The 15881-nt window shown below is 35.3% G+C and overlaps 1 long non-coding RNA gene across 1 annotated transcript in view; it reads right to left on the bottom strand.

Moving 5' to 3' along the window:
- LOC109612228 (uncharacterized) overlaps window positions 1-14664 on the bottom strand; it is a 54286-nt gene extending 39622 nt beyond the window's left edge. The window contains exons 1-3 of the long non-coding RNA XR_002194400.2: window positions 14471-14664; window positions 14112-14414; window positions 13730-14060 (exon numbers count right to left, since the gene is read on the bottom strand). This is a non-coding gene — a long non-coding RNA (uncharacterized LOC109612228). The remainder of the gene's footprint in view (window positions 1-13729; window positions 14061-14111; window positions 14415-14470) is intronic.
- Window positions 14665-15881: the final 1217 nt, after the last annotated feature.

The following is a 15881-nucleotide window of genomic DNA, read 5'->3' as shown; positions in this document are numbered from 1 at the left end:
ATTTGGCACATACGACCGAATTTAGTCTAGAAGGTAGTATGCCAAATTTGGTGAAGATCGGTTCAGATATAGTTATAGCTCCCATATATATTGTTCATCCGATTTATTGTATTTGTTACCCACAGCCGTAATATGCACTCCGTAACAACGATATTCAGGGAAATATATCAAATACAGCTCAGAAATATCTTTGCCAAATTTTATCGAGATCGGTTCAGATTTGAAAAGAGTTCCCATATATAGTTTTATCCGATTTCAAATTAATTGTGCACTAAATGGATACAATTCCGAATTTAAAAGATACAAATGCTACGGCATATTTAGTCCTTTTAATTTTAAATTATAATTATAATCATAGCGTGTATGATTGAATTCTCCCATAGAATCTTTTAATTGTTATGCGAAGCTCTACTAAATTAGCAAAGTGGTGTAGGTTATCATAAAGTCGGTCCCGCTCGATTTAAGACTTTCTTTACTGGTTTTATATTTAAATAAAATTCTGCAACGTTTAAATCATTAAACCTTCGAAACTTTAATTCTATAAAAAAAATACTGACACTGGCTAACTCTGAATAGCAACGTCATCGCACCGTTCCATAGCAAGAAATGTCATAACCCTTGACAAAAGACTTTAGTCATAAATGTCACTTATGCTTTGTAGCAACTTTTTATGTTTAGGCATTACCATTTTTCATTTCGTTTCATTTTATTTTGCTTTGCATGCCTTTGATATCGCAGCACCATGCAAAGCTAGTTGAGTGACGGACTGGTTGCCAACTTTTTTCATAAAATAGACAAACAACTAAACAGCGAAAATTGAAAGGGTGAGAAATACATAAATAAGCGACGCAAAAAAAAAACACAGCAGCGACGACGAAAACAATAATAAAACTCAAAACTCGCAGACAAGCTTTGAACAACAGAAAAAGAACTGCTGCAGTTAGCCTGCAGTCAAAATGCTAATACTGGAAGAAACTTGTCATAAGACGAACTTTAACGTGAAAAGTACTCTATAAGGAATGGAACTTTTTTTATTAGGGCCAATAGGGGGATGATGGACATAATATATGAGATGAATGAAGTTTTTTTCGAAAAATCGTCTTCACATCTAGAGGGGTTGTATAAGAACATGTTTAAAAGGTCTTTCGAATAGTTTCTCTCTTTTCGACATCTTGTTTTTTGAAGGTTCCACCCTATTATCTATTATCTATTTGCATGAACACTACCCAAAACAGCAACAAAAAATTCTGCATTTCAACAGGCATATGGTCCTTACTATAATAACGACGACCAAGTTAACATTGTCATTATGTAGGCTTAATGGGCCTTCTTTTCCTAGTTAGCCTACCAACCTGGCTGGTATGATGGCGAAGTGCTGTTAAGTTATAGACTGCATGTTGTTCCGTAATGTGTATGTTCGGGAATATGATTTACGAAATGTAAGTGTGACTATTAGCGCTTGTTAAGGCAGTGTTCTGGTAGCTATGCCCCGTAAGCAGCAATAAGTTTTGGTAGGTAAGGAAATACATAATGTTTTTACATGAAGAGACTAGTTTTAAGAGATTGTATAGAAAGCGACTTTGAGAAGACTTTGAGACCTCTCTCGTAGTTTAATCGTACAAGGTGGCGCAAAAGTAATCCTCCTATCAGAAAATGCTATAAATTTTACTATTGGTCCCTAATGTCAGTTCTGTTTTGACATTTTTGTGGAAAACACATTGGAAATACACTTTAATAAACAATGTTACGCCACACTGCTCCAGAACGCGGAGCAGTGTGGCGACCAATAATCGGTCGGTGACTTTGGCATAACGTTGCAGATTTCCTGGCCATCCAACGCCTACTGATGAAACACTACGACGTTTAGCCGCCTCGAAGAGATACTGCCAGGCGTGACAGACCCCGGAGTATCTGTTCTGCAGAGAATATTGCTGCTGTAGCCGAGAATGTCATGGAAGCTCCGTCGACATCGACAGACGACGTGCCACGCAAATGAATACCAGTCAACGGTCTTTACAGAGAATTATGGTACAAAATTTAAAGATGTTTCCGCACAAAGTCAAAATGGGGCATCAGCTCTTTCCTGCTGACCACCAGCCACGTCTAACATACGCTCAAGCCACCCTTAATCACCATTAAGAAGATGTGATTTTTCATCAAAAATGAATGATGGGAGATCAATTTTAGCGGGTACGTAAATAAGCAAAATGTGTGCTTCTTGGAGCCATTAAACCCGTTTAAAGTCACGGTATGGTGTGCTGTTTTCGATGGAGGAGTCATCGGACCTTTTTTCTTCGAATACGTCGCGGGCCAAACGGTTACTGTGAATGGTAGGCGCTACCAAGCATTGATCAACGACTTCTTTTTGTCGCAACTTGATAAGTTGAGATTGGAAAACATGTGGTTCCAACAGGACGGTGCAACGGCACACACTGCACGTGCCACAATCGATATGCTGGAGGATGCATTTCCCGGGCAACTAATCTATATTATTTTTTTTTCAATTAACACCTTGTGCACCAACACAAAATACAAGTGGTTTCTATCTTTGCTATTATATTTTAAAATTTATCTTCACGGGCATTGGAATACCGTAGTTATTTTGTTGTTACAAAACAGTTCCATAATTGTTTTTTTTTATAAATTTTATAAATTTGTCCTTAGACTTTCAGGGGATTGATCTTCATTTGATGGGATATTTTGTCACGAACCTTGGGAAAGAATTTTTCAGCGACTAGATTTTTTTAAGGTTTTTCCTAATTATGTTTTTTTGCAGTATAGCTGCGCTTGAAGGCTGCTTTAAAGACTCTCAGATTTAAAAAAATGACGACTCTTTACACAACACTAATAGCTTTATATGTATTTTGTAAGGACTAAAATCGTTTTTTACAGACATGAGTAAATGCCTATTAAAATTTTTCTCAAGAACGTTCAGAATTTCACTCTTACAATTTCTAAGCTTTAATATCATAACTAGGCATATGGATTTTAAGTGTTTTTCTTTGAAGAACCAACAGAATTTTCCTCGTGAGTTTTTTAAGGATTTTAAAAAGACTATTGGGGCTATATCCGTGGATTTTGTACAATTTCTTCAATAATTTTTAAGATGATTATAAAGATCATTTAAAACAACCTTTGTAGACTATTTAATGAATTTCCCATCTCTATGATTTTTAAGATTTTTTGAGACTATCAGAATTATGCTCTGTGTTCTATCAGAGCTCCTTTCGCATTTTTTTTTTTTTTTTTTCAAAAAATTCACAAGAATTGTTAGAGCAACGCTTTAAAAATGATTTTTGGGGCAATTCAAATTAAAATTATTTACAAAGACTTTCTAGTGCACTCTTGTGAATGTTATAAAAAATTCGCATTAGCCTGAGCCATTAGGGATTTGATATCCTAAAAGAGTTGTGCTTCATTATGTCCCAAATATCAATAATTTCTGGTTACGTTTCATAAAGCTTTGTATATTAAAATATCCTCCTGACAAGGTTTCTACGGTAGTATGCATATCTTTTGGACCTTCAATAGCCTCACACAACATTAGCATACCCATGCAAACTGCTGCAAGCCTTAGCTTACATTGTGAATTAAATATTTTCCTTAAGGTCGTTATTAACCCGTAGCATGCAATTTCGAATCATGCTAGAGTTTGTCATAATTCAGAAATAAAGAAACAACTGTCTGTGTGAGTGTGTGTTTAATGTGGAATAATGCAAATCACAAAGAGAGAGACCCTTAACAAGGAGAACCGCAATCGTTTTTAAAACGATTCCATTCAATTTGTGTAAACAAGCAAGCAGCTCTACTGTCATAATGCGAACGCGGAATACTTTATGGCAATTCGAGCGACAACGGCAATGCAACAATTATCCACTGTTTTATGTTGTAGTTTGCGTAAAGAGTCGGGTAATATGGATCGCATGAGATTGTCATTATAGCGATCGCAATATTTTGTCCGTTGACCATTTTTTTATGTTACTTAGCCTGGTCTCCTTTCATAAGCGACATTTGGCTTTTAAGCTCTCTGCAATAGCTATTGCAGCACGACATGAAATGTGAAAATATGATGACCCGCAACCGCTTGCCACCGGACAATATGTATGCAATCAGTAACAGTTAAGTATGGGTCTTGTTATTTGCTAACGCGAACATTGCTTGACTAAAATGTTCAAATCACGAAATTTCGAAATCTAATACATGCCCGTAGAAATATGTTTTTAAATTAACGGCTCTATAACGATTTGTCAATGAATTATTAAAATGTTACAACACGCAAACGATTAATATGTTAATGTTTTGTAACGTGAATGCGCTTGCGAATGAGACTGTCCTTCACATAAATGGGTGATTCAAGGTTATGGGTCGTTATACAGCATGTGCGTAATTAAAAATGATTTTAAAATTTTTCTTAAGACAAGATTCTTTGAAGGCAGAATACAAAATTGTCTTGTAGTCAAATATATGATGTCCGTTCGGAAGCAACTACACATTTATAAATAACATGCAAGATGCCAGAAGGATGGATATTCATCACCTGATTTTATTCAAGTGGAACCATTTCGTTGCAAAGACATTGATAATTATTCAAAATATTTACCCTTGGAAGTATATGACCGATAAACTAGGAGACAAATCGACTATCGACGCGTATTTCGTCCAAAGGGACATGAGATATAAAAAATTATTTTGAATGGGGTAAATTTTTTCCGCATCAAATGATATATACCATATGCAGTCATAAGACTGAGGGTATAAACATTTAAATTATAGCCAAATTTGTCAGAATTAAAATTATTGACGATATAGAATTTCAATACGATTTTCGAAATTTTTCTATGTGTACGGAAAAAGATTTTGAAATGAATTTTGGTATAAGGATCACAGTGGATATGTAGAGTTCAGCCAATAACGGGTTTTTTGTAAATGCGTACATAATAGATTTTATGGGTAAAGCTTGAATTTGAGTTTTCAGAGAGTGTAGGACAATATTGAATGTACGGTAGTGGGATTCTCGAACTCTACCGACAAAAATCGATAACTTTGAAATCCAAAATAATTTCCCAAAAGAGTTGTGCTCCACTATGTCCCAAATATCAATAAGTTCTGTTTACGTTTCATAAAGCTTTGTATCTTAAAATATCCTCCTGACAAGGTTTCTACGGTAGTATGCATTTCATTTTAGACGTCTATTAGCCGCACACAACAGTCGGTCGGTTTTGCCGACAGCTGTACACCCTCTGCCAATGTTTGATTATTTAAATATATATATTGAATTCTGTTATGATTATTCAAATTGTTGAGCCTCTATGAAGTAGGTTCCGAAGCTACAGGCTAAAATAAAGCCTAAATAAATATGATATAAATATTGCTAGGTTTGGACTATATTGGTTACTTCTTTCACTTTACATGATATACATACATGTGATAATTTTTAGAAAATGTTAAGATGTGCGCGAGGTCGACGAAGTATTTCATTTTCATACTTAGATGAGACAGATAAAAATATTAGTATGGGCAAAATTACAAGGAAATCGAAAATTTATATCCAATGTTATTCGAAATCGTAACTTCCATATTAATATTAAGTTTCTGGTTGAGAAAAATATTTAGATATAGCAAGGTGTAACGAATCGATGTCTTGTTTCTCAAGTTATGACAGATAAAAATATTGGAAATTGTTACGCTTTATGGGTGAGGTTCCAGAGGGTGTTCACAGACATCTATCTTCACCATAGATCTTGTGTTAGAAAAAAATGTTTGTATGTGTGAAATTTGAAGGGAGTTAGAAGCATATTTCGCTTTCTTTGAGAGTTTTGTTTTTCAAAATTTTGAACCCTATGTGGGAGAGGTACCAGAGGAAATGGTCACATCTTTACCATCTCTATAAGAGATCTGAATAGGATCGGAAGTTAATTTTGCGGTTTATGTGCTCCATGGATATTCAAAATTTTGACCCTTTGTGGGGGAGGTACCACAAGGTGTGGATTGATATATTTCATCTTCATATCAGACCTTGGGTTAATAAAAATATTGTGAAGTGCGTAATTCGAAGGCTATCGGACTCTTACATAACATTTTATAAGAGTTGTAATTATTCCAAATTTTGACCCTTTGTGGGGGAGGTACTTCATGGAGTCGATATTGTCCATTTTCACATCCGACCTAGCACTCGTGTACATAATAGGATTTTCAAAGTTGGGGCAAAATCGAATTAACCTTTCTCTTTCTGTACTGTATTTCTTTTTTTTTTAAATTTCGACCTTTTGTTTGGGATGTACTAGAAGGAGTAGACCGATATGCTCATCTCCGACGTCAATTTAAGTTTGATAATAATATTACGATGTACCAAATTTGGACCAAATTGAAAGTTCATTTCGAAAGTTATCGTGCGCACCAACCAGACAGACGGACGGACATCACTAGATCGACTCCAAATATCCTGAAACGGATTTGGTCCAAAGAGAACTAGGACCGTTATTTCGATAAGGGATATTTTGGCCGTATCAAAAGATATATACCCTTAGCCATATGGGTATAAAAGAAGTTAAAGTTTACAACCTTGGTATCTATCGTTAGGTCTTAGCGACTACTTTGATCTTGTCGCTAACTTACCGATAAATTTCGTTAATTAGCGAAATTAAAATTTTTTTAATTTTGATTTTGTAGGTATCTCCAACAATGAGTTTGTGAATTCCAATACTGAAGTACTAAATTCAAAAACTCAAAAAAATCATCTGTTTTATTTATTTATTTTTTTTTTTTTTTTTTTGTGGTAGTGTTTTGGACGGTGACCTTTACGCTCAATTTTCAATACTTATAAACGGAATTCTTGAACGCATATTAATAAAATATTTTCCATATTCACTAAAATATGTAAAAATATTTTCCATATTCGCTATTTGTACGCCATAAATCTCATTCGAAAATATTTATGAAAGCTAAGACCGAATCTGGACCCTTTACCACCAATTCTAATAGGATTCGTCCAAACAACTGTTTTATGGATATTTCTTCGGACATTAAATGCGACTTGTAATTACTAACTACAACCGCGGAAGGGCCATCAGAATATGATCCTTTTGCACATTACAAACAAATGATATAAACATAGCGTTGAGTACAAAAATCAATCTTATTTTATTGAAAATATGCCGGTTCACATACGACCATATATTCCTACGGACTGCGGCCGGGCACTTTAAAACTCAATCATCGGTCTTCTTTCTTTGGAAAATGAATGTCGATTCGTCTATATTCTACTAAATTTGTTTGCCTTCGACTCATTTCTTAAAACCCTTCACATACATTTATTATTAATCCCAAGTACTGTCTAACAATTTCAATAGCATTAAATTTTAAAAGTAAAAAGTCCTCAATTATTCAAACTACCAAATTGTCGAATTGAAAAGAGGTCATTTTCGGTATACTTTATATCTATTTACAAAATAGGTCCATTATCCTTTTCCGGGTGCAATAGTGGTAACCACAATAATAGCATTGACATTATTACCATCCAAATCATTAGTATCATCTGCATCATTCATGTCATCATCAAGAGCTGTAGCTGGAGCCGGAGCACCAGCACCAGTCTCATCGTTGTCTTCATCAACAACATCGTCATCAATGACATCATTGTTGTCAGCTGTAGAGGCAATAATTTATTTTCAGTTCTGTGAAATGTGAATGCATTTAAGTGAGGCATGTGGCCCAATATCCCCCGAAAATTTCTACCGTACATTTGCACTTTACATCCTGCTGTTTATCGGAGAGCCTGGCTGGATGGCTGCTTGGCATCTACACATACTGCTATACAAAGTTAATTGGTGTGTTACTATGCTTCTCCCCCCGTCCAACCCCTGACTTCATGCAAGTTTGTTTGGGCCAATTGCCGCTTGGTGCTGCTAAGAGAGCGAGAGCTGCTCCATATCTATCTGTTTTGTTGTGACAGGATAGATTGCTGCTCGAAACATGAGTAAAGTATGACAGGCATTGGCTGAATATGTGATGCATTCACATTGTGTTGAATGAATGAGTTTTACAGAGAGTGCGTGTGCATGTGAGTATCTGTGTGTGCGTGGGATCCTGAAGTGTAATCACTGGTGCACAACTTTATTCATTTACATTTCAATTGAAGCCTCTGTGTGAGCGATGACTCTGTTGTATTTGCTTAAGTGTAGACTATGTGTGCAGTGTTCCGGCCTACGTTTGAGACTACGAAATGGAGTTATGACAACAATGCAATTCCGTCGTATTGGAAAAGCGAGCGGGGAAAATTGTTTGATATTGTGTCTTTTTTTTTCATGGCTCCCTTTTTTAATTGAAAATTACCACAGTAATATTTTGGCCTAGTCAGCCGCCATCGATGGCAGGACATCACAAAAACCGGAATAACAAACGTTTCGTCGATTGACAAAGATAGAGCGACAAAAGAAACGTTTAATGAACTATAACGTTGATAATGCCCTACTTTTCTCTGGAAAATTCGGTCATTTGTCATTAACTGGATATGTAATGGGGAATCGCTCCCAGATAGTAGCATAAAAGGGTGGGGACATTTTTGCTTTTGGTTTTGGGAGAAATTTAAAGAGGGTTTTTTTGTTAAAATTGCAATTATTATAAGAGATTACATTTTTAGTAGAAATTAATTACGAATTGAACACTGAACTAAAAAACACCAAAATTTTACAAAATGTTGTTCGATAGTCCAAAACTTCAGTAAGTGAGAACGATTAAAGAGAGTAGTTTTAGCAGTTGAGTTTGCAAAATTTTATTGCAAAAAATTTATTCAGTAAAATGTATCCAGTAACATCAAGTGATTGAAAAACATACAGGGTTGCCCATATTCGAAGGACCCATGTTTTTTTTTTGGGCCCATTCCCATCGACGAGGCTTGTCCGCAGGCAACATTCTTTGTGTCAATTGAATTTTGTACGGGAACAAATGCAAATCAATACGAATAATCCGTTGTAAAATGGACCGAGCCATGACCAACTGCTGAGAACGGCGTTTTTGGGATGTCGTACGGCAGCGATATTCCCGGCCGATCGCCTGGTCGACTTTTATATGGCCTCTTTACCAGTCGAAAACTTTTCGTATAAACGCTTAATAGTGTTCTTAGAAGGCGCACTTCTCACATTTTTTAATGTTTCAAAAGCACGTTGAGTTTTCACAATTGACTTCTTCTGTTGAATGTAAATTTCAACTATTTCAGAGCGCTCGCGTGGCGTGTATTGGTGCATGGTAAAAATCTGCTTGGACTGACGCTTCAAACGCGGTATGTCATTAAGCGATGTGACATCTCTGTCAAAAGTTATGGCGTTGCCAGATGGGTCGTCGAATATGGACAACCCTGTATGTATTAATGCAGATGCAAAAATGTTTAAAAATTTCAGGGCATATATTATTTATTTTAATTATTTTTCAGATAATAGTAATTCAATATTGCATTATACCATTAAATAACTTATATCTTCACTACACAATTTTGACTTTTTGAATTTTTTATACCAAAAGTTAATAAATCGGAAACCAGATATAGTATAAGGCTCTGTTAGAGCGCCGTCAGCTAATAATTCCAACATGATGACGATTGATTATAACTCCAATTCGTGGTTTTCATGTTATAATTCAAATTTAGTATCATTTAGTAAAGTTTACTTTTTTAATTTTATTGATCACATCACATTATATTTTAGAATAAGCTTTGATTTGTTCGAGTTGGTCACCTTTGGCTCGAATTATGGCCTTCAAACGGCCAATGAAACCGTCACACGCTGCCCGAATGTTGCTCTGCGGTGTTTTGGCCCATTCCCGGCGAAGCTCTTGCTTGAGGTGACCGATACTTTGTTTTTTTTTTTTTTTTGTGCCAACCATGCTTTCCAAAATACTCCTGACACAATAGTCCAACGGATTGGTATCCGGAGATTTTGGTGGCCATTGTACGCTGAAAATATTCTGTGGTGGCGCGTGCTGAGTGCGATGATGCTAAGTCCTGTTGGAATGTCCAAGGTCTACGGCCAAAATGTTTGCATGCCCAAGACTTTAATAACCCTCCACAATATTTTCGCAAGTTTTCATAGATCATTCGAAATTTAAAACAATGCAGGTAAATAATGTTGCTTATATCATCCAAATACGTTCTATAGGGAGGTACCGTTATATGGGGGCTATACGAAGACCTTGGCCTGCATATGTAATTTTCTGTGATAGGCTGTAGTAACCATTGAACTTCCAATACGAACTTTAATACAAATCCGCGTGAATAATGTCGCTAAAAACATCAAAATACTGAATATATCGAGATACTGTTAGTTAGTTACTATCGTAGTACCCATTAAGAACTTTGAATTCCAAATTGGAACCATTTCCGGTGATAAGTGCGATACATATCATCAAAATACCGAATATCTGAAGTAAAGTTAGTTATACGGGGACTTTACCAAAAATTAGACTTGTGTTGTCTGTTCTATGCAAGGAAGTTTCCTATATAATGGTAATGCATTCTGTCAATTTACAGCAAGTTCGGTATGAAATTGTGACTAAAACACCCAAAAAACTTAAAGCTGTCGGTACTGTTATACCAAAATGTATAGCACATTTTTAATGTCAATGGTCCTGCAGACCTAAAACACATCTCAATAGAATTTTAGGAACCTACTTCATTTCGTTCGGAAGCCAGAGTGATTTCCACAGACGGATAGACAGGCGGGCGTACATCGCTGAATCGACATAGAATTTCATGCTGATCAAGAATATATATACTTTGTGGTGTCTACGACGAATATTAAGAGGTGTTACAAACGGAATGACAATTGCCGATTTCAGACTTCGTTTTCAGACTTTCTTCGTTTTCAGACTTTAATTGCAATGAAAGGAATATTCGCAGAAAAAATTTGTTATTCTGTTACGAATTGATTAACCGAGAATTCTACGTTCTTTCATTTTAATTAGAGGGAGTGTGTAAACACACCCTTCCGAACACCACAATTCACCTAATGACAGCTTTTAGAAACTAGTGATAGATCTCCTCTTATACCACTAAAATGAATGTTTTCATACACCCACAATGGTGCACAACATTGACCAAAAACATTCGTCAATGAGCTTTAAACATGAACAGCAACACATTCCGGGGAACCGAAACAAAATCGATTTCTATAACACAACAAAAACAAAACATCCTTCCAAAATATCTTCATTCATTTGGATTTGTAGTGGGTTGCCGTTTATGGCCATAAACAACGTCATTTATGGCATTCAGTAATTTTTCGTCATAAACAAATTTCCTCTTACAAGAAAATAAATAATAATCACAATAATCATAAAATACAAATTTCACATTTACACGAAAACAATACTCGGGAAAAGAACAAAAGCCAACAAAACCACAAAAAAAGAACAGCAATTGTGCTTTCGTGTCAATAATGTGGGACAACAAAACACCACCACCTTCTAACACCTTTGCTTCTAATAACACCCCAAACTCATTGTTCTGAACTATGTTTGCCTCCAACTGATTTTGCAACACCTATACCAGCCACCCATTTGTAACACCACTTCAACAGGCAAATGCTATGCGCACCCATCCACATTCAAAAATCAATCGCCTTCTGCTACTATTTTGGGAAAAGTTTACCATTTACCTACCCATCCGAAATTGAGTGCAAAATGTTTGTAAAATACAACTTTATTGCCCTCATTTAGTTTCGGTAATAACAACATTTGGTTATTTCAACCAAAAAACTCAAACACAAACATCAGTGAAGTTATATTCCACAAAATGTTGACAGCAGCAGCTAACAAAACCACAAACAAATAAATCATGACAAGCACCACTGATTGTTGTTTGGCCATAATGAATGTTATATTAGAAAATTACTTCATCAATAATTTGGAAGTTTGTTGTGCACTGGTGAATTGGGAGAGGAAGTGAAATATTTATGTAAATGCCATGAATATTTATTGGAATATGTAATTTTTGCAATGATTTATAATTTAATAAGCGCAAATGGTGGTAAGTTTGGTTTGGGGCGAAGTTTATTTTTAACCTCCCCTTATGATGGTAATTAAATACGAATGACCAATTTGGAAAAACTCATGGGTGTTAATCAAACTTTTTAAAATAAGTTATTTTTAAGAATCAACCTTCTGTTGAAACAAGTTGTTGAAAACATCAAGCACCAATTATAGAGGAAGATGTAGAAAACGCGTATGAAATGTAACCAGAGTCCAATCAAATAAACACATCGGAACAAAAGTGGCTTTTACAATTAAAAAAGTAAAAAGGCGATAAGTTCGCGCAAGACGAACATTTAATAGCCCCCACCATGAAAAAAAATAATTAGAAAATAAATATATATCAATGTTCTGCCATTAAAACCAGAAATAATTACAGACTACAAATACCGAATTTTAAACAAATCAATTAGAAAATTCGCCCTAAATCGTTAAAAAAACAAAATATCGCAAGGTATCGTTATGGGCTATTGTAAAACGAAGAGGTATATAGACAATGTTCTGCCAACGGAGGTAGGAACCATTACAATCTCTAAACATCAAGTTTGAATAGCTATAGCTCCCATATGATACCTATATCATTATATCGTGACAATAGGAAAACTTAGACTGGTATATGATGCTCGTGGCCGTGGAGCATCATGAACAGTTCCGTCAACTATTTATCATATAGTACAATACTCTAGACAAATTTGGAAAATTTTGCCATTTTTTTAAAGACCTATGTTAAACAATATGGGCTGTATTCTGATTTCAATAGACAGAAGGACATACATCAGTAAATCGATTTTGAATTTTATACTAGTCACGAATATATATACTTTATGGGTTCTGCGACGAAAATTTGGAGGTGTTACAAACGTAATGGCAAATTTATCATACCCTCTTTTCCATGACATATCTCAGTTAGGAAGTTATACCTCTGAAGTAGAAATTCTGAAGTAGAAATTCTAAATTCTTCATATAGGCCACCATCCAACCAACTTTGATTAATATGAAACACCATTATCGCCACCAGAAAAAGAGCTAGTCTGTAGGTCAAACTAATTAACAGGACAATTATAATTGGACAATTATGAGACCTGTATTTTGCTAAAAAAAACTCATGGACAGACGGATGGGCAGACATGCATAAATCACTTCAGAATTGGATTCTATGAAAGTCATCAATAGGAGCTATGGGTCTATTTCATGTGCTTCTGCATTTTAAAAACAAATATACGACAGAGGGTTGGGGAAGAAACAGATCTTATACACATAAGAATTTAATTCATATAAGAATTTGGATACAAACACCAATATAACTTGGATTCGTAAAAGTCTAGTAACATATGACATATAAGTAGATTATGCCAGAAATATATTACAAACATGTTTGCTTCCTAATTTGTAAAATGAAATGCAAGTATTTCACTTTTACTTCCTAAGGCACAATATTTTTATTGATATTTTAATAAAACCAGATATTAGAGCGGATCTAGATAATACACTTGCTACTTACAGAGTGGATGATAGACAATTGCACTAACATAATTCCTCGTATCTTATCTTTCTCATCCCATACGATCATATAAGAATAAGCTGATTGAATATTATGTCTCATGTTTTGCTCAAGAAAATTAACTATCATAGACATTAGGAACCCTTTAACACATTTTAATATTCAAATCTTTTTATGCGTCCGGGGGCTTGCTACTAAATACCAATAGACCCTGATAAAATTGTATACTGATTTCAGACGTTGATTCAAATTAATTAACCAATTTGTGTAATTTCCTGTAAGATTTTGAACAATCGTCAACTTTGTCTGGGGGCCCGGGCCCCATGAAAACGTAATGCCAATTCTAACACATAATGCGACCGACCGAAATTAGTTTCCCAGCACGTTTTTGAGACCATCCAAACAGCTTCTATAGATGCTCTTCCATGACAGCCGGATTGTATGGAGTGGGCCAAGTTGAGTTCTAATCGGCCAAGGATTGCCAAGAATGGCAACAAACACGTTACGTTTAACAAATAATGGTTTGCACATCTATTGAATACTTTAAAATGATATTAATATAAGTTCCTGTCAAAGATTTACAATTACTTACATAACACTTCCAACGGCTGCCGACATTTGCACAGAAGCTGCACTGGTGGATATCTTTGAGCACTATTTGATATTATAGCACATCCAATATATGACGATTTCGATTAATTCACAATTTCTATAGAGTTTTTAACGATGTTTGTCTTTAAAATAGAAATTTTACTCAAATTATACCGAAAAAACTACGACGAAGAAAAAAGGAAGTGGGCAAAATTGAATTCTAACCGGCGATGGGCTGCCAATAATTGTAGCCCTGCTAGAACGACCCCAACACGTAACCTTAAATGTGTATTCCGCTGAAAATCTATTGATATCGTTAAAAATGCTATTAATATGTGTTTCTTTCATATTAACAAGTACTTGCATAACTCTTCCAACTGCTGCCGACATTTGCACAGAAGATGCCCAACAGTGCAGCTAACTTTGAAGACTATTTGACATTATTTCACGTTTAAATTATGGGGAATTCAATAAATATGCAATTTCCATGGAGTTTTCAAAAATAATTTTCTTTAAAACACAAATTTTACAAAAATTACACCGAAAAACTACGACAAAGAAAAAAAGGACGCTTTCAAATCACGAATTAAATGTCAACTGAAGTAAAGTCGTAAACAAAAGCTCAGTTGTATTTTCTGTCAATGAGTTGAGTATTAACAAGTAAAAAAGCAGTAAGTTCGGCCGGGCCGAACTTTTAATACCCTCCACCATTTGGTACAAATTTGGCAATTTCCAAAAAAAAAAAAAAAAAAAATAAAATAAAATAAAATCCGTTAAAAATTCTGCTAAAATTTTAAAAATACCGAATGCTTATACGACGACGTGGACCTGCATAGGCAACTTTTGTCATAAGTTATTACAATATTTAAATGCGAAACTTCAAGAAAAATCTGTTTATAATGTAGCTAAAATCATCAAAATACCGAATATGTGGGGTACCGTTATATGGGGGCTATACGAAGACGTGGACCTGCACAGACAATTTTCTGGCATGGGCTGAAGTATCCAATATGAACTTCACATGCGAAATTTGAAACAATCCCGGTAAATAATGTCGCTAAAATCATCAAAATACCGAATATCGGGGGGTACGGTATATGGGGGCTATACGAAGACGTGGACCTACATGGCTCATTTTTTGACTTAGGATGTAATATCCGTTACGAACATCAAATACCAAATTTGAAACGATTTCGGTAAACAATGTCGCTAAAATCATCAAAATACCGAATATCGGGGGGTACCGTTATATGGGGGCTACACGAAGGCGTGGACCTGCACAGATAATTTTCTGTCTTAGGTTTTAGTATCTATTACGAACTTCAAATGCCAAATTTGAAACAATTCCGATAAACAATGTCGCTAAAATCATCAAAATACCGAATATCGGGAGGTACCGTTATATGGGGGCTATATGAGAACTTGGACCTACATGGCCCATTTACGAACTTAACCTGCCTACTGGCAAAATATACATGTGTGCAAAATTTTAGCCATCTATCTCAATTCATTCGAAAGATAGCGTGATTACAACAGACAGACAGACAGACAGACAGACAGACAGACGGACAGACAGACAGACACACAGACAGACAGACGGACATGGCTAAATCGTCTTAGAATTTTACGCTGATCAAGAATATATATACTTTGTTGGGTCTGACATGAGTATTTCGAGGAGTTACAAACGGAATGACAAAATTAATATACCCTCCATAGTATGGTGGAGGGTATAAAAAGACCGATTTGCTCAACTCTCAGTAAAAAAACT

The sequence above is a fragment of the Musca domestica genome, unplaced genomic scaffold (assembly GCF_030504385.1).
Source record: "Musca domestica strain aabys unplaced genomic scaffold, Musca_domestica.polishedcontigs.V.1.1 174, whole genome shotgun sequence".
NCBI classification, from domain to species: Eukaryota; Metazoa; Arthropoda; class Insecta; order Diptera; family Muscidae; genus Musca; species Musca domestica.
The sequence above is the reverse complement of the archived record's forward strand: the minus strand, read 5'-3'. Positions and strand labels throughout refer to the sequence as shown.